Source organism: Girardinichthys multiradiatus, chromosome 6 (assembly GCF_021462225.1).
Source record: "Girardinichthys multiradiatus isolate DD_20200921_A chromosome 6, DD_fGirMul_XY1, whole genome shotgun sequence".
NCBI lineage: Eukaryota > Metazoa > Chordata > Actinopteri > Cyprinodontiformes > Goodeidae > Girardinichthys > Girardinichthys multiradiatus.
The window spans coordinates 26,734,924-26,761,603 of NC_061799.1; the positions used below are offsets into that span (position 1 = coordinate 26,734,924).

At 37.9% G+C, this 26,680-nt stretch overlaps 1 protein-coding gene across 14 annotated transcripts in view; it reads right to left on the reverse strand.

The window, feature by feature from the left end:
* The window catches only part of LOC124869695 (adhesion G protein-coupled receptor L2-like), a 143,752-nt gene that overhangs the window by 111,905 nt on the left and 5,167 nt on the right, over nucleotides 1–26,680 (reverse strand). The window lies entirely within an intron of this gene.

The following is a 26,680-nucleotide window of genomic DNA, read 5'->3' on the forward strand; positions in this document are numbered from 1 at the left end:
TGAGTAAAAAATACACAACCTAAAGAGAAAAAATAATGTGTAATTGGTACCAAGTGAAGAACACTCAGCGTTTGCTAATTATAAGGAAACTGTTTTTTTGGACATTTTTAGGACATGTCAAGACATGTCTGAGGTTCAAGCAGGACGCGAAGAAGACGATAGAGAGCAAGAATTTCAGCAGATAACAGGAAGACTGAACAGATGTACAGCAACTGTTTTATACCTCTAGGAATTAGTCATCTGTAATGAACCATTGGTAGATTTGGAAATGTTATAAATCTGAGTTCAGGTAGCGATCTACATTTTTCATAACATAAACATGCAGACCGTCGCTTTTTTATTGCAAGCCATGTTAACAGCGCTGCCCACTAAGATAAGATGCTAAAGTCAGTTTGAAATGTCGGCTCATTAATCCTGTCTTAACTTAACTTAAAAAAAAATTGTTAAACTCTGCTTTATAGTGACCTCACGCTCCTAACATTAATAATAATCCTTTACAGAATAAAGAGTAGAAAAAACATTTAATCAATGTTCTTATATCTTCTCTAAAGTTGGGTTATTGAAGAAAAAAAGGATTCTGCTAAGGTCGCTTTCAGTGGATCAAAGCTTCACAAAAGCAGAAACTGAAGTTTGGCCACAAAATGTCTGATCAGTGCATCTCTAAATAATACATCCGCCCATTCACACACATAGGACTGGTCACTTGCTACTTCTCTTCATGCAGAGGAGAGTAAATGTGTCCCACTGCTGACTGTTGCTCCCTCAGAGCCACATTTCAAATGCCCTGATTATTTTATAATGAGCCCAAAATATGGGCAGCAGAGCAGTCAGCACTGATAATTGTCTGGGACTCACCAATATACCTAGATATTTTTGGCAACATAAAAAAAACCACAAAACATGGGAGAGTTTTTACATTAGCATACTCAGACATTATTCAAGCAAAATTAGGCGTATTTAATACGTGACCAGAACCTGGTAGAGATGGAATAGAAGCTTGCTGGTTCTCCAAATAGCCTGTCGAAGCTTTATTTTTATTTGAGGTCACCCTGAACAGTTGAGCAGCAAACTCTGTGCCAAGGAAACACACATGCAGCCAACTTAAAAATTATCAGCCAATCTTGAGTGGCTTTATAGGAATTGTACTTTTATTTTTCTTGCAGTTGTTTATCTGGCAGTGGCGCCGAAGCAGATCAGATAAGAACAAAGAGGAGCGGGCTCGTTTTCCTGTATGGGAAGTCTTAGTCCATGTCTGCTGAGGCAGCTAGCAGTCCTCAGTTTACCAACACCGCTGCCACAGGTTCAATACTGAAGTCATGCATCATCCTCCAAAAATGAGATTTCAGGCTGTGGCATAATCATAATAGTGGTTGACAGGAGAGGACTGGAAACTGTTGGGGACCGCTGGGTGGGGGGCTTGCCCCTGCCCTTCTAGTCGGCAGGACCTGCTGAGGGCCCCCCCCCCCTTTGTGTCCCTTCAGACACCAGGGGGCAAGATCCTGCCCAGCCTCGAAGATGAAGGCTTGCCCTCTTCACCCCAGGGTTCTTTCTCCTGATCAGCTGTCGACCTGCTGAGCAACATTTCCCCTCTCTCCCTTAAGCTTGTGGAGGACACAGCCATGTTCATCTTTTCTGAAAAACACTGTTTTGTTTGGTGGGGTTCTGCATTGAATTGGTCCAGACTTTAGATAAACGGATTAGGCGATTAACATGAAGATGTTTTACACGAGTGCTGACAGATGCATCATAATTTCACATCAAGGAACAGGGGGGCTGACGTAATTTGGTGGATGAGGGACTCAGTGTTTTCGAGCAGAACATTATTTTAAAAGGTAAATGAGTCACTCTTCAACCCTTAGATATTTTACCGGTTAATCATCTGCACTAAGCCACGCTCCAGCCTACAAACTGAGGTTGATACAGGGCTAGCATTTCTGCATAAGGATCATCTGCACAATAATCTTTGTCATGGTTTTCTTTAAGTTTTAAACTGCCACTTACAATTTTGACTAATTCAGATTTTTTTCATTCTAATGGTACAACACATAAACGAGAAAAAATGTGATAAATTAGCAGTTTTTTTCCAACGCAAAGAAATAAATCAAAGTGCTCTACTCGCAAATAATACATTAGCCCAGTTGGATGGACACTGACTGCAAAGGCAATTTAGATTTTTAGTATCTAAGATGCTAAAGCTCATGGTAGGAGCCCCTTGATGATATAGAGGAATGAGAAGTGTAAGGAAAATGTGTAGGAATCCCAGTTACTGCTATCATTATTACAATGTTCAATAAAAACATCACAATCAAATTTATTCCTAATTGTATGCAGACCTAATTAAGGTATGGTTGGTTGGTGAAAATGCTGGTTATTTTACTTACAAATAGAAATGCAAAATATGTCAAATCGCAATCATCTTCTCAATATCAGCATATGCAATATAGCAATTGAAAAGGACTATTAGGTTGCAATACCTGGTAGATTATTATTTTTCAAGTGTGGTACATTCATGCTCTGCATACAAATGATGTTGGATGGACCTTCACTGCCCTTGATATAGGTTTTAGTGTCTGAGATGCTAAAGCTCCTAGAAAGTGGTGGGTATATCTTGATGACCAAAAACTCTTGTCATCGTTTTCGGAAACCACCTTTTTTCACAACCTAGAAATTTGAAAAAACAGATTCTAAATAGCTGTGCGATTATATTTTTGTCTATGAATAAAAACAAGACAAAATGCAGGAGGGAGAGAAAATCCAATCAGATCTAATTTCAGTTGTGTGGAGGGAGGCAGGACAAATTAAATTTCTCCTGCAATTTACCTGAAAGACGAAGGAGGTCATAAAGTGCATTCCTCTTATGACTTCATGTTTTGTCGACTAAATTTACTGTACATTTAGTCGACTGAACCTAAAATGACAACAAATGACTAAAATCTGACAAAATAAAACTACATTTCAGTCAATGAAATATGAATAAAACTTAAGTAAAATGTCCTATCAAAATTATTATCGCTCAGTCGCCATCACTAATATTGTCATAACAATAATCAAAACAAAAACACATTTACATGGCTTCCTACCAGGATGCAGGCCTAATCAAAGTACAGGCTGTTGATTAATCGGTTTAAAGACTACAAATGGTAAGAGTTGATCGTTTGTCCTTCATTTCCGATTTCTGGCTGATTAATTGGTGAATCTCAAATCGTTTAAAGTTTAAAAAAAGACAGATTTATAACTGTCACCCCTACAATATACGGTATGATTATTTTTAATGAATCCACACATTTATTGCACACCAGATGACAACAGATAAAGGGCGTTCATTTCGATCTGTGCAGTAAGCTCCCTCTCTTTAAAACACACATTATATTCACCAAGGTTTTCCCTCCATTAACAGTATATCTGTCTGGAGAAAAGGACGAAAGCCCCACCAACGAAATGAAAAATGATTCACAAACATTCCTGACATCTGTTTTTCTTTTGTCTCTCATGCCGACACAGTTGAAACCCAAGGAGAGAGATCAATCATCAGTTAAGATAATGGAGAAAATCACAGTCCACAGCAAATTTTTCACATCGGCCTGATAGAAATAATAAACAGGCATTTAAAAATGGACAGCGAGCAATTAAAGGATAATTAAAACAAATGGACAGGAGGAGACGGCCCACATGTCTTAACATGAAATACAGGGCTGCCTGCAGCAGCCGCCTGATTGAATGCGAGGCTCTTTTGACAAAGCTTGCGTATGCCTCACTCAAGCTGGAGAGGCGTCCGGTGAAAAAGAGATGGGGGAGAAGGGGGCGAGTGTGGGAGTTTCTAAGACAGGAGGGACTAAAAAGATGTGAGAGTTGGAGGGGGGCTGGCAAAGGAGGCAAAGAATGGAAGGAGGAGAAAGAAATGGGGCAGTGGGGTCAGCAAGGGGGATTGATGGGCTGTGAGTACGGCCTGACCTCATGGGTTTGCCTCCAAGTTCTCTCAACAGGCTTAGAGAAGACAAAAATAAAGCCCAGGAATGTTAATTTATTTTCAATTGTCAACACCCAGAAGAGAGCGTCAAAGAGCGCATACATACATATCAAGTAAGACTGGAACAAAAAACTAATGTGCAAGTCCAAGTGCAGGCTGAAAATCTACAAGTGAAATAGAGATGTGGAGCTGCTGAGCTGGATCTTCCCGACACAATGATGCGTCTCCCACTCAGTGAATAAGTACTAATTTGGAGAACTTTCTGCTCCCAACCTCCATGGCCTACATTTAAAAGCAGAGAAGACACATTCGAGAGGGAAATTTCAAACGCCAGAAAGCAGTTGATGGACTAGAAGTGGGAGACAGGAACTAAGAAAACACAGCCTGAGGGAAATTTTTTTCCTGTCCTCTGTGCACCGTGATGTTCCGGGGAAACTCTTTTGTCATGACAGTCCTGTCAGAGCTGCGCTTTAAACCGCTGCAGGGACATGATGTCATTTCCTTGGCTCCACCGGTGATGAAGAGAAGTCCCCACCAACATCCAGAAACAGATCTGCACCTTCACGCAGCACAGTCTGCCTAGTGTGTTTTATCAACATCTTGAAGATAAGATAAACGGCCATTGGGATTAGCTGGCTGTAAACGGGTTCGCAGCTGCACATGGCGAAACAATAAAACATGCTGACGACTTCCTAATTGGAATTCAATCCTCTTAATTTTCTTAACTATTGAGTGGACTGATTAGAAATTAGGTCATTTTGAGATATAAATGTTTTAGCAGTTTAAAAACTGTAAAACAAATACAAACATTTGTCCTATTCTGCTTAAAACTTTTTTGCTGCATATGTTTGATAAAAATGTGTCTCTATAATCAATATAAAGACATTTTAGCCAGTTCCTCTTTACAATGTTTTTTTCAGTTCCTTGATGTGTGTGAGCATTCATAAAACTTTGAACTTTGGACCATTACAAGGCTTTCATTGTTTTGCTCTATAGCCATTCTGCTTCAGACTTGCTGCTGTGCTTGGGCTCATTGTCTTGTTACATCTTCCAAAGTTGGCTGAACTTCAGCTGTCGGACAGAAGGCCTCACATTTGACTCTAAATTTCTTTTGTAAACTAAAAAATTCACAGTTGTCTCAGCTATCACAGGGTGTCAAAGTCCTGTGGCAGAAAAACAAGCCCAAATCATCACCCCTCCTCCACCTTGCTTGACAGCTGGCCGGAGGTGTTTCTACTGACACCCTTTGTCTCGTTTCTGCCAGTCGTATTGCTGTGGATTAATACCAGGCATTTCCACTTTGGTAAAGTCTTTCCGGAGAACATAGTTCCAGATGTCTTTTTAACTTGTTCAGATGTAAATTAGCAAGCCCTTCAGTCATTTAAAAAAAAATAAAAATTGTCTTTTTTAACAACTCTTCCAAGACTACAAAGACTTATAACATCTAACAAATTCAGAAATATCCTTTTAATAATTTATTTGAACACTGCACTCTCTGACCTTGGAATGAACTTCCTGACATCCATTTCTAGGAAGACTGGCAGGTGTCATGAATGTTTTCTACTTGTGAATAATCTTTCTGACTGTGAAAGACGGACTACAAATTGTTTGGTAAATGTACTTTTGACCTCTTTCTAGAATGATGGGCAGCAAAAAATTGCTTTACAGAGTGTATTGCTGATGTATTTCCCCCTTGGTGTACCTGAAGGTGCCGGATCTGCAAAATACCAAAATGTTTCCTTTGATGCAGGCACTCAGTCTTGAAAACATATGTTCATAGCTCCTATAAAAGAAGTAAACGTGTTTTTCCACACACTGCTTCTGCATTTTGACCTACTTTTTGTCAGAGTGTTAAGTATTGCTGAAATGTTGCTATTAACTAAAATATGAAACTACAGAATCAACAGCATGCTTACTTTTTAATATTTTTGACAGTTCTAGGAAATGTGATCTAATATTAGTTTGTTTTAATTACCTTACACACTTTTTATATCACTAAAGGTAAGAACATATAAAATATATAAAGTATATAAATTATATAACAAAAACCTTTTGTTTCTTGTCTTTTTTCTAGGAATAAATGACCTAATTTAAAATGAGGCATTGCTGAGAAAAAAATAAAAAATATATAAATAGGTGAATATGCTTTTAAGGGGAAATGTCCTTGAACACAGCTACCAAAGCCCACACAGACGCTCTCTGTAAGGTCCAAGGCTTTTTTATTTTACAGAGATAGCACAACGGTTGGTGTGTTCAGCGGCTCCTGGCAAACTGATTGAGGCAAGAGATAAGACTGAGAGCCAACGGGCAAATGGACATAGTGAAAACAGAGAGGGTTGGGCAAAATACGTTAAGTAAAGCAAAGAGAACAAAGAAGGCCCAGGAGTAACAACCAGGTTAGTGTCAAGCAAAAGAACAAAAGGATTTGTGCCGAGGGGATGATGACATTTAAAAAAAAAAGGAACGCCTGTCAACAAAATAATGAATCATGCCTAAAATAATTACAGTTATGACTGATACATCGCTCAGCAACAGGAAATGTACCTCCTAACAATAATTATCACTGATTCAACGAGTGTTTATACAATAATAATAAATAAAAAAAACTGTTATTCCACTACAGCCTGTCTGATCTCACAGTCAACCCCAAACAAAATCTGCCAAATTAAAAGTGAGAGCCATCTACTTATTTGGAGTTACACCCTGGGGAGAACTTGGACTTATACAGGTCCTAAATAGTTTTAATACTACTTCTTCAAGCAGAACATTATCCTGAACAAACAAATTTTACTGGGTTACTGATGTGTAATTTCCTAGCATCAAAAACAGAAACAGAACATTTTGTTTTGCTCCAGTGTGCATGTATATTGCATGGCTTGTTTGGGTGTTTTGGGGATTGTGTATTCTCAGAATGTGGGGTTCAGGAAAATGTAGCTTTCAAATAGTTCACAGGAGACAGCTTGTGCTTGTTACTCCATCATAATTAATACTTACGACTGGGAAAACTGTAAACACTGCGTGTTAGCCACTTTGCTTTATAACTGACATAAATAGCTCATATATTATCAGAATTGTTGGGTATTTTGCTGTCAATCAGCCAGAACTGACATTATCACAAACCTGGAAAACATTTAATTATTCAAAATCGGACTTGCATCTCAATAAATTAGATAATTGTCAAAAAGGTCATTTATTTCAACTTATATATTATTTAGATTCATTACACATAGAGATACATATAAAGCGTATATTTTAGAGCTGCACAATTTCCTGAATTGCAATGTTTGGTAGGCTATTACATTTCAGGTCCTATGCATTCAAACTATATGTTATTATATTTGGCTACGAAAACAAACTTTCTCATTGTGTTTTTTTTTTTTGCTTACACCCGACCTTAGTGATAAAGCTGCTAAAGCTCAAGTAGGATGTTTGGGTAATTTTGGTTATGGAAAAAAAAGTGAGGAAAATCTGGGTTAACTACTAATGATATAGTCATCACAGTATTCATTCAATGTTTTCCTAACATTGAAAATTGGTGACTTGACAGTTGTCCAGCAGTCACTGACACCATCCGCAAGGAGGGCAAGCCACAAAATGTCATTTCTAAAGAAAGTTGGATGTGTATAAAGTGCTGTTTCCAAAAGCTTCCACAGAAAGGTATGTGGAAGGAATAAAGTCTTCTAGAAAGGGTTCACAGGCAACAGTGCAGCCTTAAGAGGGTTGTAAAACTTTGAGGGGGCTGAGACTGGATTCATTGATTAAAGAGCTGCAGACACAAGAAACAACTGAACTGTTGCTCATTGTTCCAAATTCCTCTTTTCAGGAGAAAGTACATTTTGCATTTTATTCAGAAATCTTGCTATATTGATGCAGTAATTCAAACTAAAAGAACACTGAACAAGTGTTAAATGCATATACTTGGACATGTTTATCACTAGGATGACATTTCCTCACTTAAAATCCTTTCTTTATTGATTTTATGTTATATTCCAATTTTCTGACAAAATAAACTTTAAATATTAATTCATTTTAATCATTAGATTTAAAAGAAATAAATATGTAAAATATGTGTGTGTAATGAATCTATATAATGTGAGTCACCCTTTTTAAATTGAATTATTGAAATAAGTGAACTTTACGATATTGTAATTCATTGAGCTTCTAAAGGCTGAATCCCAATATATTTAATTAAAAATTGTAACATAAAAGAAAATGGAAGATCAATTTGTATTTACTATTTTCTGAGCAACGTTGAGTGAATGTTTCTGTTTGGCTCTGAAATGAATAGACTGACCTAAGAGCAGTTGGTTAAGCAGAAAGGTCAGCAAAGAGGAACACAGAGCAGTCTGGTAGTGACATGGCAAAGAAAAGTTTGCCTTTTCAAATCAATCTCTTCATACATTTTTCTGAAAGCCTCACTTCTCACCTCCTCCATGCATCATTCTCACACACCCCTGCATTTATCCACAAAAACGCCCACTCACGCACACACTCCTCTCACCTCCTGCTCCCTCCGATGTTAAACAGCATTTTTTTTCACACAAGCAGCCATAACTGGCTTGGCAATGTCAGCTCCACCTGAACACACTAAACACGCCGCACAACAGATCCGTTCACTTTTAGCACATTTATGGTGAGTGGTATGTTGATGTTCGCACCTCCTGGAAGGTAAAGGAAAAAAAAAAACTACACACACTGAGATGATGTTAGATTTTTACACACTCTAAAGCCCCATTCAGACTAGAGTAGTTTTATCAGGAGGGAGTGCATAAAGCTAATACATAACATCTGTGATGTTAATGAGCAACATGCAGGCAGGAGGAAATCTGTCTAATCAGTCTCCAACTCTACACAACTCCAAGTATGTGCTTCCATTGTGCCAGAGATGGATCATAATAATCAGAAAACAATTTCCGCAATTGACAGCAAACAAAGACCAAAAAAATGCTGCATCTGGGTCGAAGTGATCTCAGCTCCGGGGTGAGAGCCAGAACAGCCCTCCCTCTCCAAAAGGAAATGACATGTTTTTTTCATACTATCACAGGGATGTCCCTGTGATAGTTTGCAAATACGCCATGGATGGGACCAGCTCTGGTTTTATTAGAGTTTATTTCTGCCGTCGGGGGGGTTCCGGCTGCAAAAATACATACAAGTGACTGACATGACAAGATTCAGAGACTGCTTTAGTATTTGCTATTACCTGCCTATTCCTTATAAAAACTAATTCTGTCAAAATGAGGCGTTTTCTCTTAATGCATAGTAACTTACGCGAAGCAGACTGTAAAGCAATAATAAAAAAAATCATTAATACTAATAGGGCTTCAACCAAAAAAAATATTTTAAAATTAATTTGAAATTAGTTGGAAAACAAGGAAACATGAAGTCAGAGGAGGAGTTCAGAAATATACAGAATATCTATGCAATCAAAAGCACTGAGATGCACTGATCGGGCTTTTTCTGGCCAAAATTCCAGTTTTCTTTGAGGTTTCACCCGCATTAAGAAGGTCTATGACGCATGAAAGAGAAGGAACTGGGCTCCAATTTCAGTGGTGGGAAGGAGTAGTTTTGAATCTGACAGAAAATGAAGGAATTACACAATTATATCTATTTATGCCAAAGCAGGTGCCCATAACTTTTATCTGATTTATATTAAACTCACATAAAATGCCTGTTGTTTGATGTGTTTCCTGATTGAGAAATGTCAAAGTGTCTCGTTTTGTTCCCTAAAAGTTCAAAATTCTGATTTTTCTGTATTTGACTTGCAAATCTGGTCATTTTCGATATCTGGCTGATCTCTGCCAAACAACATTGTAATGGCTGCCAAATTACATACATGAACATTTTATAAGAAGCATGGTTAAAAATGACAAAAGAAACAAAAAGAAACCTAACTGACAAGAACATGAAAATATATATACAACTTATTTTTGGTATTTTTGGCATATTTATCGTCCAATATCTTCTATCTGGTTCAAAACTAATATTCGTTTCCCATACCTTCACATGGGAACTGCAACCAGAAAGTAATTTGTGCATTCAAATTAGACTGATGTCATCATTTAGGAATATTTATTCCAGTTTTGACTTCTCTTGCAAGTAAGATAACAACATGTGGAACAAGTTGAGGCTAGTAAGCAAGCAGCCTTACTGGCAAAATTTGGGGCACTGAAACGTCTCTCAAAAGGATAAAAGGAATAACAAATGAACTGCATGCTGTTAGTTTTTTTTCAAACAGACAGTTTCAGAATACTACATGAACCAACAATGACGGCTTCCACTGATTTATCACCCCAAATGTAGAAAAGCTACATCAGAATTAGTTGTCTTTTGAAATGATGGGACATTAACCAGATGTTGATCTTGTTGAGCCTCTAAATGATGCATTCCTATTTATGAAAGTTAGTAAATCCTAAGGTTCGGAGGGTTTTTATCCCCCCCCCCCCCCCCCCCCCACCCCCCCCCCCCACCCCCCAAAAAAAACAACAAATCTGTTATCATGTTGTTTTTATGAAGATGTGATGCTTTTGACAAACAAAAAAATCCTAAAGATTTTGGGGAAACAAAAAACATTTTTTTGAATATGATATAAAGTGTTAAAAAACTTCCATTGATAAAACATATCCTGATCATTCTAATAAATGGATATTTCCAAATCATTTTTACCCTAGCTTTTGAACATCTGTAATATAAACATACATATTGCAATATGTGTGTGTGAGGCTTTGCTGTATACAGGAATATATTATAGCTACAGAAAACTCTGCTTATGCTTAGACATCCATAAACGCACTGATACAACTCAAAGTATCAGCAATCCTTAGCTTGTTTTACAACTGGCATCTACAAAAATGACAAGAGACATCGTAACTGCACTTTCTCAAAGAAGACCCACACTTAAAATCTTGGTATAAACCTTCCTAGAGACAAATGGGACTTCAGAAATTATTTGATCAAAGCTTCTCAGATTTACTTGGGGTCATAAGAAAGAAAATACATTTTTACACTAATGGCCAAAATTGCAACAACAAAGACAGCAGGTACCTCTAGAACTGATGTTTTAGGTCAAGTGGAAGTGATCCAAGTATATGAAAAAACGTATAGTAAAAAATGTAAACATATTTAATACTGCTTGACAAAAGCAAGACTTTACAACTGAAGAACATCACATATTTTAGTAAGTAATGTAAGTATAATACAATGTTGGTGATAAAGGGTTTTAGATAAAAATGTTTTATGACACACATGCGTAACACCAGTGTAAAAAACAAACAAAACTCAGCTCATTTTTTAACATGATTTATGAGTTAGGTAAAAACCGAGAGTTCTGAAGCAATTCATACACCTAATTATGTATAATGTTTAGATTTTATCTGGAGTCCTCCGATAATTACACGAATAAACCAGACAGATGGATGGGAACAAATTAGACAAAATCAAGACAATTGAGATGAACTTTGAGTAACACAGAAAAATATCCACATTCTTTGCAGCCCCTACATCATTGTATAACGAGACATACAATAATATTTATCTAAAAGTCAGATTTTTTAAGGCCGTTTTATCACAAAAACAAATCAGTTTTTCAGACCTAGTTCACATCACTCAGACGAGCTGTTAGGCCTCTCCCGACATTCCTGTCTGCAACCCGTGCTCACGCAGCTTCTAGGACCTATTTAGAGTTAGATGAATTCTTTCAGCGGCATGAGAAACAATTTCATGCAGTGACTGTTTCGCCACAATGACAACTTCATGGCTCGCCTCACATGCACTGATATAGCCATCCTTTCTTGTTTCCACACATTCCTGGAGCGGATTCACTGTAATGTTTGTCCGAACTCTAAACTCCAGTCTGCTTCGGATTACTCGTGCATGGTCGGCCCATGGGCTGCCTTCTCTGTGTGGTCTGTATTAATGCAGGTTTGACGCCTCAGTGCCTGACATGCATCAAGCTGCTTTAAATCCTGACTATAGAGGCCCTACATAAACACACAAAAGACACTAGAAGGAAACCTGAAAGATTAAAATAAAGAACGGCTTTAGTGTTGCAAGTCACAACATGTCACATAGTAGCAGATAATTGTACTGTATAATTTGACAATGGCATTAAAAAAATTTACAGTAAAGTTCAGTTTAGTGTAACTTATTGCAGGTTTGCTGTATGTATCTGTATCTATTTTAGTTTTAGATAAAATAACAATTTGTCATTAAAAAAAAGCAGTCAGAACATCAACTGTTTTATGTAATTCTTAACTGGTATATTATTTAAAAATAAACACTTGGAATGGGTATTTTAAGCAAAATGAAAGTCAGAAAAGTTAGTGCCAATTATTTAAATTTGGCTCCAATAATTCTATATAAATAAGTGACAATGAATACCAGAAGTGACAGCCAGTCACAAGGTGTGTTCATTTCACCCTTAAACCATACAGCACTAATTAACATAGAGGTTTCATACATGTCAGCACAACAAACTCTCTAACATCACCAAAAAAATAAATAAATAATAATAATAATAATAATAATAATATATATATATATATATGTATATATATATATGCCAATACACAAAGGAGAACAGCTCCTCTGATGGAACAAATGGTCTCAGTAAGCACACATGTGCCATTGCTAATTCTGCTAATCTAGATATTTGTGTTCCTTTTTCACCAGTCCAATAAATCAGCATAAGGGAGTGAGCATATGGTGAGTTAAATTTGTACTAAAAAGTCAAAATTTGCAAGTCTGATGTTAGAAAAATCAGTTTAAACACCCCCTTAATTGGAAGCTTCAATCACGAAAGTCAGCAGTTCCTATTCAGTCCTGACTTTACCGTCTAAAATGAAGCCAGAAGCATATATAGTTTATAAAAGTTGCAACAACTAATGGTTGTTACCTCATTAAATCAGTCGTGCAGATAGTACAGGAGATCCTCTATATGGGAACATGTTCCTTCTAGTGAATAAAATGCATAAAAATACATTGCTTTTGGCTGCTTCGCCTGGTCCCTGGGAAAGTCCACCTAGTTTTTCAACTTGTACCAGGTACACGGTTGAGTTGGGTTTGATATAATGTCGACAGAAGACTTCAGAGATGAATAGGATGCAACAATGTATTTAGCAGTAATGTTTTAACTCGCCCGTGGGTGTAATTTTCTCTTGTAACATTTTTCAAATAAAACTGCAAAGGTACAGGCATGGTATCATCTTTGGCTGGTGTTGTTCTAAAAAATAAAACCCTCCCTTAAAAAGAACCATGTCAATAAGTATAAACACTAATTTTTGATATCAGAACATTTCTACCATGGAAATGACACTAATTTGTCTACTTTGGCAACTATTCAAATGTTACAAAATCCTTGTCTTGCCCCACAATTAATGGTAAATAGTAATGGTCATACCTGATTGTTTTGTTACATTAAACCTGTTTCCACATTTCAAGATTAGAAATGCACTAAGCAATCGGGTGGTAGCCGGATTTGGGCAATTTTCAGCTGGATTGGCCCTGATTGGTGCCGAGGCAGATTAAAACTCAAAAATCTGATCTTTTTCTAATAAGTGAACACATCATATCTAAGTGCTACCAGGTTGCAGTAACAACATCACTCTTCGGTGTGTACGTTGTTACAGAGAGAGAAATCTGAGTAAACACAGAAATATTTTTCTAAGGCTGCAGCTCCCTTAGTCTGCAATTAGATGAGAGAAAGTGAAACTTTCAGTAGACAAGATAAAGGCTGAACAGAGTACAGCGAAGTTGTTCTGTTTTATCCTTTTCGGGTTTCGACTTCTGGCTGTCATTGAAAAAACACTGTGGATTTTGTAATGTAAACTCAGGTTAAAATTAAGGATGTAAATAAGAATCTTCTTTGTAATACACACAAAAACAATGGCTTTATTAATGCTAGCTCCCCTACTCTGTAATCCGAACTAGTTTAATATCAATTCTGTAATAATTTCTGTTTGTTATAAATTAGTAAAACTCTGTTTTACAGCACCAGCTCTCTCACATACACTTTGACATCTCGTCTGGCCCTTATATAAATATTTAATGACCGCTCATGGAGAGGAGGCAAGAAAATCTATTCCAAATACTGTTCTTATGTCTTTCACTGTTATAGTTCTTGGCACCTTGGAGATGAACAAAAGGCAGAGATAAAGAATAGGCAACAAATTCTGATCACTGTGTCCAAGATTGAGATCTAAGTAATGTTCAAATATATAGAGAAGACATACTGCTGCATGCCATGATATGAATTTCTTAGAAACTGATAAGAATGCAAAACTACTTGGATTCACATACAAATAAAATTCAAACACTACAAAGACCCCTAATGACATTTTTCAAACTGTTGAATTAACTCTAAATGAACTGTAATAACATACTGTGCCTGATACTACCTTTTTCTGATATGGAAAAAAATGTATTAAAGTTAAAAGTACTGAGATAGCAATATTTGGACTTACTAAAGTATCTGAAGGAGGTATAAACCCACTTTTCAGGATTTTACTAAATTCTACAGGAACTTTCATTCTGTTGAAGGGTGGGAAACCAGACAGGGAAATTGATTTAAATACGAAAGCTGCTGCAACATGAGGTCGAGCTACAATGGTTCTGTAAAACTGCCTCCCACACCTCGGCCATTACTGGACTGTGTGGAGTAATCGTCAAAGGTAATGAGCCCCAAAGGAAGGCTGCCAATACTATTAGGGACCCACCGCCATGTTTAACTGTTGATAGTACATATCCACTGGTTTTTCCCTGCAGGTAAACCCATCAGGATGCAGGTGGGGAAGCGTTTAACACTGCGTTGATTTTTCATCGTCTCAGTGCTGGAGAAGCCTTTTTATGACTGGGCCCGAGATGAAAGCAAATCCTGAAGGGCATCGTTAATACTTGCAATGATATTCAGCTCAGTGTGTTTACAGGGGTCTCAGTGAGCATATGGGTTCATTTTGACTCTCAGAATGTAAAGGTGTTTACCAGCTAGTAAATTACTGTGAATTTTTCTGCTTTGATTCCCATCCATCGTGCCTCTGTGTGATAACTTTGAGCTGATAATTGTGACTAAAGAAGCCTCAGCGCTTTTTACTAAGAAGGCAAGATATTTGGTAATTTCACCAACATTAATTTATGATCATATAATTTCCACTAAGGGGAAAAGAGTATCAAGTCTCTCCAGAAACAATATTAACATAATATTATGTCTAGTCTTATCATGATGGCCCAGTAGGAGATGCAGACAGAAAATGCTAATTCACTTGGCAAAATTAGACGCCATTCCTCACCCCTATATTTCAAACCACTTTCTTTGTTGTTCGCTTGCATCAGAAAAGCTTTGGTCACGGCACTTTTATCAGTTCAATTTGACAAACATGGCCAGCAGAGGAAATTGTAAACACAATAATGACATATTATTACCATGTCTGTTTAGACAGTCCTTGCAAACAACTGCCTAATTACACATCCAACAGTTCCAGAACAGAATTATCACTTATTTGGAGATGCTTTTCAGGCCAGTATACACTCACTTTTAGCTCTGCAAAACTCCTGAGGGAAATATCCGCCTCTTAATCTGCCAAGTGCTGCATTATTAGTTGGTCGCTAAATTTGTCTGCTGTTTGATGATAGGCAGGTAGCGTACAAATTTTCTTTCTTCCTTTTGCTTATTTTTGCATTCATTAGCTATGAGAGGACCATTTCACAATGCATGTTTATTTTGTCTGATTTTCTAAACCACTGCAGATTTGAGACCTGATTTTGCAACTTGCACACACAAATAAATCTGGTGCATTATTTTTCAGTGTGGTAAATGTTAATATTATTTTTGTCCATTTTTTGGAAACCCTGAGTTGGATTTTCAGCATTGTACAAATACAGTCCAACACTTTTAGTTCACTAATAGGGGTGGGATACATTCAGCTATAGCAATAAGTTGAACAAACACAGTACATTTAGAAGTACTTAATGTTTGCACTTTTGAGAGTTTTAAATGAATGAAAAAAATATTTCTGCTGCATGCACATTTTCAAAATAAATGTGCTTTTTAGCTTCTTATGAAATTGATCTGTACCTTACCATTTATACAAGTTTGAATAATTGTATTTAGAATTTAGAAAAGAAATATTGTAATTTACTTACACTATATACTGAAGCTTCATTTTAAAAAGAAAGCAAAAAATGATGTGTCCCAGAGGTATAGTTGTGGCTCTAATCGTTGAGAAAATGTGTCTTAATTTAATTTGTTGAAACCATAATTTAAAATCAGTAATTGTGGATAGTTCTGGTCTTTTCAAATCTCAAAGGTTTTATTAAAGGTTAATTACTTTGCTAGATGGCACTGATTAGAAAAGATCATTTTGTGTGGATTGCAGCATTGCTCAGACCATCTGCTTGACAAATGTAAGTTGGAAAATCAGCTATGGACTTAAAATATACTGTAAACTTGCATAGTTTCCACTTTCACCTTTTTTCCAGAACTGGTTTGTAATAATTTGTCCACCTACTCTATCAACTCCCTTGGAAACCAAAACCCAGGCATCAATCTGCCACATTTCCTTTAGGAAACGAACACAGGTTGGACTTGATTTTCTGGTTTCGCTCTACATAATTGCTTTTTTGTGCTGTCACTGACTTATGAAGATAGACACCACGTGGATATTTAAGAGTATCTATCACTGATAAATAGCTGTAAATGGTTGTGCATATTCATTCTGAAAAGGTGGTCCGCTGACGTGAAATATCTATGAGTCAGGCTGATTTATAAAAATGTAACATGAAATTCAACAAGTTGTCAAGACTTCAAAACCTTTGCTCCAGGTTTAACACTTTTGACACCAAATCTATGACATTTTACTGAAAAAAGATTTTTTCCAGACTTAAATGAAATGCTTTCATCTACAAATATCAATAGTTCGTTAAAAACCCACCTAAAGCTTCAGGCACCACACAGCTGAAATTCTGCATGTCTAAATGATGTGTTTTAGCAGAGTTTGCTCTGCTCACTCCATTGTTATGCAAACTCCAGGGCCATAGGAGTGCAAAGAGAGTGAATTTGAACAATGATGAGAGCTCTTGCAATAAGACTTGGAACAGCTGTCAGGGTGTGTGTTTGCAGAATTTGGAGTTATGGGCTGATCATACTAAACCCAGTAAAATTAAAATAAAAAAATCTGTATGGTAAATGGTTTAGTATTTAAGGTCCAATGACTGCCAACATATAATCAAATAATACTTGAGGCTATGTTTTTCTTCTTTTGGTCTAATAAATGTTCATGAATACTCTTTATGCTTCCCTTATACAAATGCATACCAAAACAAAGGGTTTATTTAACCACAATAAAGTCATTGGGTATTTTGGAAGGCAAAATATGATTTGCTTATTAAAAACAGTTAAATGAAACCATAGGGATTGTGCATATTCTGCACAGTACACTTAGATAACTGTTGCTTTAGGGACTAATGAATCATTTTCCTACCATTGGATCTATTGACCATTTATATGGTTTATTTCCTAAATAATTTTCTTTTATAAAGCGTGAATCTCAGAGAGCAGTTAGCATCCTCTTATTGTTTTATTGTCTAATGAACAGTTTAAAACTCAAGTGTTCACAGAGAGAAAAGCAGAAAATGTGACCATACGTCATTGAATAAACAGTGTTTTTACTAGACTGGAGCAATTATTCTACAACCAAAACAGCTGGAGACTCATTCCCATTCAATTCTCTGATCAGTTTCTTTATCCTAACCTCCTTTTAAGCTCTAATTCTTATAAAGTGTGCACAAGTTTACTTGTTTATTCAAACTTTAAATTCCTGTGTGTAACTGTTGCAAACCTTAACGTGTGTGTCTGCACAATGAGGGAAAACAAAACCAGAGCACTGTATAAATATAAGCAAAACATATGCAGCCGCCATACCACCTCTCAATGCTTCAAAAACAAAAACCCCATCTGTTCATGCAAAGCCTTTCTTTGCTGCCAAGTTTTTTTTTTTTTTCCTGTGCTGTGGCTTAGCTCAACAGCGGTGTAAAGGATGCATGCCTCTTTTATTTTATTTTCAGCCCCTTGCCTCCGTTTGTTTCCTCCTCCAGTACATCATTCCTTTGGGTGTTTGTACGGTGTCCCTTAGTTACCACATAAGATGCCGCGCAGCTCAGAGAGTTAAAAGCCTGCCCTGTCCCACTCATACGAACAAGGCCATCAATAATTCACCTTCATCGAGAAGCATTATCTAACAACCTTATAAAAATTTAAGAATCGTGGGTGACAACATGGTACCATGAAGAAAGTCCTTCGTAAGAGGACACTTCAGGTAGCGACAACGCTGGCAGATATGTTCAAATCCGGGGGCCAGACTTGTTCGCACCAAATGGTTACACATAAATTTAGGATTTATGTGTAACCGCTGTATTAGATTATAAAATATAACAACATGACTCGGCTGTCTCGTCTCTACCAGCCCCTCCTGCAGGAGTGTGTATCAGTGCGGCACAAAGGTGGAAGCGTTTGCTCGGGTCGTTATTAACGTCCAGCCTCATTCTCATTGACAGTGAAATCCCTCTAAGCCGAGATCAATTACACTCGGCTCTGCTGTAATTAAAATGTCCTAACAAAGGTCTTAGGAGTGCAGGACAGAAACCATACCTATTCAAAAGAAAGATCAGTCAAATCTATAGTAATAACTGTGAGGAAAATAACTCCTGATGAGATTGGGGGTTGCTTGGAGAAAATGTGTGTGAGCATGGGTGCATTGCTCATACCTAGAGATGCACAGAGAAAAAGGATGGTCACCGGAATTAGACGATTTTACACTAGGACACCAAAAGTCCAATCTTTTCTACAATCAGTGAACACAATACTAACAGGTTTTCTGAGGACCAAAGCTTTTGGTGTGAAAGTTGTTGCTGAGTGAAGAAGACTCAGAGTGTTTAAAAATGAAGTCAGAGAAAGCAGAAAAGGTGTTTCTAAGAAGGGAAATCTACTTTCTACAGAAGCATGATGGCTGCTTGGCAGATTGTATGTTGTTGTATAAACATTGCTGAGATGATCCAAGAAATTACAACTGGAGATACAAAGGAAAATACCCTGTTGACCTAATTCAAATGATTTTCACCTTGATTGGAGAAAATTCAATAATTTTTCCGATCAGTGAATGCTCTGCTCATGTCACAACATTACACTTTGTTATGGTGTTACCAAGAGAAAAAGACTCAATTTGAGCTACTTTTAGTATCAGTAAATTGTTAAAGGAAGCACAGAACATTTCTGCAGCAGAAGGTGTTACCCACTTATCATCAGCGGTTATAATTTAAATAATCGGAAACCTTTTAAACCCCAAAGTGGAAAAGATATTAAGTTAGACACTGTTAATTATTTCTGAAAAGATCTTGTAAAATAACTATCTTGTGATATGAAGCACTTGTACATTTAAAGGTGCAAAAATGGAAAATGTCATGGTGCATTGCAAAGTTGTAAAAGAAGCTGTGATTCTTTTTAGTTGGCCAATAAAAAACGTCTGTCCTGTGACCTGAAGCACTTTACTGTAGTTCTACTGTAGGTTTTCAGTGATGCAGGGAGAGAAGCCTCCAAAACTAAATATTTTTGTTTTATTTTACTACGAGGATTTAATGTTTAATGTATCCAGAAAATACAAAAAGGTCATCTGTTATTATTTAAAGTTCTTAAATAGAAATCAGTATTGGCAGGTCAGAGTGTTACTAAATTGCTGATAGAAAATTGGGGGCCAAAATTCAGATATGTCCTTCTCTAATAGGGGTGCAAAATAATAGAAAATCTTGCAACGGCAAGGTAATTATTGTGACAACAATATCAGTTGCAATATATGCTTAATTTCTTCTTTCCTTTCTTTCTCATCTGTGCTTCCATCACTTTGTGACCTGTGGCGTTTTGGACAATGTCATTTGTGTCCAGTGTGAACATCTGCTGCGGCGTGACGCTATCCAATGCTAAATATTACATTAGCATGAAAAATGCAAGTCCATAACACTTGAAATAAATTAGCCAACAATTATTGCTCTCCAAAATGTTATTTGTGATAAGATTATTGCACACACTGACTGCAATGACGGTACAAGGCTGTGGGTCAGTAGGAAGAGTAGTTGTCTTGCAATCAGAAGGTTGTGGGTTCAATTCCAGCTTCCTCCTGCCATAGGTCAATGTGCCCCTGGGCAAGGCACTTAACCTCAAGTTGCCTACCAATCTGTATATCGGTGTATGAATGTGTGTGTTAGTGAGTGCGATTGGGTGAATGTGGCTCTAGTGTAAAGCGGTCTGTATGACTGGAAAAGTGCTATATAAGTTCAGTCCATTTTACATTCATGATATATTGTGCACCCTAATCTCTACTTATAAAGAGTTGATTTACGTACAACATTGTCAAAAAATGGCACAATTATGCTAAACTCATTCATGTTTACTGTAGAAACATAAGCTTGTTTTTGTAGCCCCGACTACCCAGGCAACCAATTATTTGTTCTTATAAGTACATGGTGCTCGGCTATGCTGTGCAAGGACATGACAGAATGCTTCTGAGTCTCCTAATTAAAACTCAGCAGTGGAGTGATTAGCAATCACAACTCCACTCTTCAAATTTCAAGATCTGATTTGCTCGGCTGATCAACAACGAGCTTGCTTCTCTCGCTTGCAACTTGCACAGCCTTGCAGTCCCTTTCTCCCTGTTCTAAAGAGGCTTTTGAAATGGCGGAAATCAGCACAACTCCACAAGAAAGGGCTTGGCTGAGTTTTGGAGCTCTATACCGCCCCTGGTTAATCCTTCAACACTTTGGGCTTTATTTTTTTTGTTTAATGTTGCAAGTGATCACAAAACAGATTACACGGTGACACTGATAAACGCTTCAATGTTTTTGCTTTTACAGGACGATTCATCATAGCACTAAGCTCGAGCATACAACATCAATAAACCTGCTTATGGCAAACCCCAAAATTAAACTTGAAAGCTGCTCCCTCGTTGCTCTGGCGAGGGGACGGTTCCAGACACCGAGAGTATGCAAGATGGCTGACTTCACTGATACTGTGAAAGCGTGCCTATGACATCCGAGGTAATAGATTCGCTTTGCAGTGTGACTCCCACCACTCCTTATGCTCAGTGACAACGCCTGCCAGTCAAAGCCCGGGGAACGTTCAAGGACTCTGACAAGATCTTGAAAATAGATTGGCTTCAGAACGCCAAGTGACACCAGGTAGGCATCAAATAGCCATTAGACATGGCAGACGACGAGCAAGTAGATTACAGGTGATCTGACTTTTTTTTCTCCCAAATGAACCAAACAGCTTCATGAAAACTGCTATTTGAGGTGTTTTTTCAATACATAAAGACACAACAAAGACAAAATGCCAGCAATACCGTAGGAGGTGACATTTAAGCGTTGCATGAGAGCACTAAGTGCGTAAAGATTTTTATGATCGCAGCAAAACCGAGGTGAGGGAAAGGGCTTCGATGTAGTATTTAATTTAGCCTTTTAATGCTTTGAATAACTAGTTTCTCAAGAGGCAAATGTGCTTGTGCAGTTCCTGTGAAAGCACTTAATAGAAGAATTCATGCTGTCCATTACATGTGGCGGCCTTGCAAAAGGAACAAAATACTGGGTGTATACACACTCCAGTTTCAAATATTTCAATGGTATGAAAACAGTAACTGTTAAACCACATCAGTTGACTGATTTACATATTTATATGATTCATGAGTGCCATGAAGGAAGAACTGCAGTGAAGCATAGCCTGAATCTCAATTTCTAGGATAATTATATGGTGCTATTTAGGAATTTCAGGGAAGCACTGAAGACAGATGACCTGTCAGATACACCTAATACCAACACACTCTTCAGCCTTTAATCTACACACTTCCTTTGACCTTATGCAGCGGCAGGACCAAATAAAGAACACTATCTCTGTATCCCCCCCCCGAGACGGAACAGCGTCCTTGTATGCTGATATAGGCACAGCGTTGGGGCAAAGAAGCTCAGAGGGCGGCTCAGACAACTCACAGGTCAGTGCTAATCTCCTGATAGATGGAGCCCAAACACACGGGACACATCCATCACTCGCCGCTGATGGGGGAAGAGATCTGCACCCTCCGAAGGGTTAACACACAACCTAAAGGGACCTGTGATGATCCATCACTTGAGAACAAGCCTGTTTTTGAACTCTGCGTCAAACAACAGTACCAAGAGGGGAGCTTTCTTACACACAGACCCTGCGTGACTCCTAGGACGTTAAGCTCAGAGCGCTTGTTGATCATTAAACATCCATTTCAAACCAATGGGGGAAAGTTAAACGTCATTTTAAACACTGGAGATGTTGCAGTGGGGGGAGAGATTATTCTCAGGCATATATCCACGTTTACTGTTAAAAGGACAGTTAAGGATTTCTGATGTGAGGGTCTGTAAAAAGGTTTTAAGCGGTTAATATTTTATGTAGACAGGCTAACATTTCGTTTTGTATAAATCCAGATAAGTTGGAGCTGGAGGCTGAAAGTAATGGCTAGTCTGTGTGGGGCCAAGACTAAATGAGACTTTTTTAAACAATTCCAATGTCAAAACGTCACAGCAGGTAATGCAAACAACCCTTTATGAACTTACTTTATTAACCGTCTGTATATTTGCATTGAGGGATTATTTACAAATAAGTTGAAAACAATGTACACAGGAAGTGAAGGCTGGAGGTGGTCTGCCACACAGCATACACACTTAGAATGGTATATGGAAAGTGATTCTGCTCAATAACTACTCTTCCTCCCTTTTGATGTAGCTATTGGCTTTCCAAAAACAAAATCAGTAAATAAAAATGCCACCTGATTTTCATTATTGGCCATGTGCATGTAATTGCAATGGATCTTGTGATAGAGAGAAAACTCGTGGGAAAAATACAATTTGAATGTGCACTATTAATGAACTCTCATGTCACAATTGCAATCCTCCTCCTTCATCCAGGCTTTAGATTGTAACAGGAACCAAAAAAGGAGACTCTTTTTGCAGTCTGGAGGAAAGAAAAGGGAATATATTCTGCTGTCTGCATCTGGAAGGGACTGCTGCATGGCATGAGGACTGGGCCACCTAAAAGTGCTTTAGGATGGGGGAAGAGCCAAATGGCAGTACCCACTACTTCATGTAAAGAGAAACAATTATACGTGGCTTGCCTTCTGAGTTTTCCAAAAGACTCAAATAGCAACAGAAAAAGTCAGAAGATTTGTCACCAGTTGCTTTCTTAAAAAACTGTCGCAAGAGCAATTCTAATACTTGTTAAATATATTGACAAAGTGACTAAGTAGGAAACACTGCAGTAGCTAAAGCTAAAAGCTAGACCAAAGCGAACAACTCCAGTCTTGAAAACATCATTTCAGATAATGCAAAGTCTTTTTTATGAAACTTTAAGTTGACATTTGCATTGAGTGATTAATTACAAAGAAGCAGAAGATCATTTACACAGGAAGCGTAGCTAAAAAAGTTATTAGATTTGAATTATCATTTACGTAAACTGCAATGATATTTTTGCCTTTGTACACTGGTAAATATTTTTATTTATTATACTCTATCTGAAAATGCTTTACATATTCTGTTCTCAGTTTGTGTTTCACACAGGAAAACAATTAGGGGCGCACTGCCTCCGACCACAATTTCCTGTGTGAATAAAAATCGACTTTACTGTAAATAGCACCCTATTACAAAGACGACAACGATTTAAAGGTCAATTAACAGAGTTTTTTATTAACTCTGTGATGTTTTTGAGAATGGCGAAAAACTCACCCTCAAGCACTTTTAAATACTCAGTGCCCTTTCCAGCTTTTTAACTTTCTTTTCTTCTTCTATCCCTTCCAAATGTGTACAACAAGAGAGGGAGCACCTTTGATGTTACTTGAAAAAAGAAATAATTAACAAAAAAAAATGATTAGGAGGAGGGGAAGGAAGAGGAGGGGGGTGTCTTTACAGATCATTACAGGAAAATGTCAGGTTGCAGCCGCTACTAGACTCTAGATCATTTTGCGACGAGCGAGAGGAAATCCATCTTAGGAGGGAGCACCAATGCCAATTTCTCCACTGACAGCAGCCTCCACAGAGCAGAGTGCAGACACCTCTCCTCCTCAGCAGCTTTTTAATAATCTGAACGGCCGGGCAAGGCTCAGCACCGCAGCGTGGTTTCTACTCCAACTAGACAAACGTACCACAGTCGCTCCCGTCTCATTCTCCCACACATAGATAATGCTCTTTGTTAGGACTAAGAAATTGCCAAAAGAGCGGAGAGAATTACGCCATACATAGGAAAATGTCCATGTTGCATCTTCAGGGAGTGTTCCTTTTTGATGATCAATATAATCTAAGATCATCCACCGTTACTCATCTCTTCCTGTGTCCCTTTTGGCTTATTTGTTTGCCCAACCATTCACGAGGAAGCTGGAGGAATTGAACAAGGCAGCTGTCAAACCTGTCGGCCATGAGGAGAGATAACAGGTGACGTTTGAATCCCCCCCCCCACTCCATCTCTTTGGGCTTCAAACTTTAATCTGCCCTCCCGCTCTTGCCCCTCTGCGAAGGTTTTGTGGTGTTATTTTGTCCAAACAAAGGGAAGGGGAGGAAGGAGAGAGCTGTCCTCTTCAGCCGATCGAGAAGCAGTTGGCTCATGTTATTACCAAGGAGCAGGAGGGGCATGAAGGCACCGCTGACCCCTACTGTGCTTCCAATGGCATTTACATTCCCTGTCTCTGTGTAATAACATTTCACATGCTGCACCCTCTGTCACCATTAACCTATGCTGATCCTATTTTCAAAATAGGACCATGCACAAAGGGATGAAAGCGTTTTCTTTTTTTTGTTTGTTTGTTTCTCTTTGTGCTCACCGCAAAGTGTCTTTTTATTTTCATCTATTTAACCTGCTGAAAACTGAAGCGAAGATTAGACTGTGTATCACAAAGACAAAAAGGAAAGAGAGACGAAGGATCCATCAAAATAAACAATATCTTGCCACATTCTTTCTCTGACAAATAACACCTGCACACAATTGGAAATAAATATCTCTGAAACAGGGAGAAACAAAACAATCAGATACCAGTAGGCACACGGGAGTCTCGCAGCAAAGCATGAACGCTCCATGTCTTAACGTCGTCACTCAATCAATGTCCAATTAAACCATTCAGCTCGCAAGAAAGCACTCGAGAGCAAATTTGTTTGGGGGCACTTTAGAAACTCAATGCTGCAGCCAAATCAACTAAACAAATTTTCTGCAACTTATTTATGTGGGGGGTTTTTACCTAGTGAACACTGTGGATTCCCTCTCTCTAAAAAAAAAGGATTCTTGGCTTGCATTTTTTGAGGAACAGTAGGGGAAAAATCTGAGGAAATCTTTCTAACATGACCACATCAATGGGCTGCATCCACAATTTCCCCTCAATGCATGACTTTTGGTGTTAGATTAAGCCACCTAATTCTCCCAATCCACACTAAATCTGCTTTCAACCCAAACACTAGCTGCTCTCGCTCTCTCTTACTATCTCTTACACACATACACACACATACATAACCAACTGCCATCTCCAGAAATCCTGTGAGTAGCCTGCTTCTTCACTACCACCAACCCCACCAGCGGCAGCAGTGCTCCATCAGAACAAAACTGTTCGGAGGAAGGGGGCTGGCAGCTAAAGTTCTCCCCTATTCATATGCAGACACTTTGATATGGAAATTGGCAGTTACAAAAAAACCTGCTAGAATTCACACTAGCGTGGACTGAAACCATTTGCGCAATGTGAGATGAGATGGCACTTCCTCCCAAAGACGACACCAGACAAATGGACCAAACCAACCGGCATAACTTGGGTGGGAGCTGTGTTGGAGAAGGAGGGGTGGCGGATGGGAGGAAGAGGCAAGAAACCATTTGTCCCCAACTAGCACCACTCCCTATGCCCCCATTTGAATTCCTACCATTTACTAACTCCATTTTGTCCCTTCCTACTGCCATTTCATACCCATTAACAAACCAATTTATATCCAGTTTATTACCACAATTGCATATTGGTTTATTTTCTATACAGTTAAGTATTTTCATGAATTATAGATATAAAAAGTCTTGAATAGTTCATACTTGATATATATGATGGAATTTAATTTAATACTATTTTCTTAAAACTTTGTAACACACCAAATTTTCATATATTTTAGTTTTGACTCAACTTTAGTGGTCAACTCCAATAAAAAAAGACAGCTGATGAAATCTTCCAGGGTGAAGTTGCTCCTTTATTGCCATTTTGTACCAATGCTTTGCCATTTCATCCCTTCCTACTTCCATTTCCTAATAACAACCATTTCATACCGAAACACCTTACCACTGCATATTAGTGATTTTAATTCATAGTTAAGTGGTTTTGATAAGTTATGGTGACAAATCTTTATTAAAATGCTTAAATCTTTTAGGTAATTTAACTTAAATTCTAAGTATTTTCTGAAGGTTTCCCATGCCATCCCTATTTCATTTAGGGATGGTTTTAATCCTCATTTGGACTGTCTGATTTATTTGAAATATGCAACATCATCATTCCCTAGTCAAACCAAAAGAAGTCTGAGCAACCTCCTGTTGGTGGATATGCACTGGTGTCAATTTTCCTTACAGTAGAATAGGTTAAAAATGGCATGAAATCCTCGACTGTCCAAGTGGGTACAAAATGACCCAAATGATGCTACAACTTGACCTACAAAACA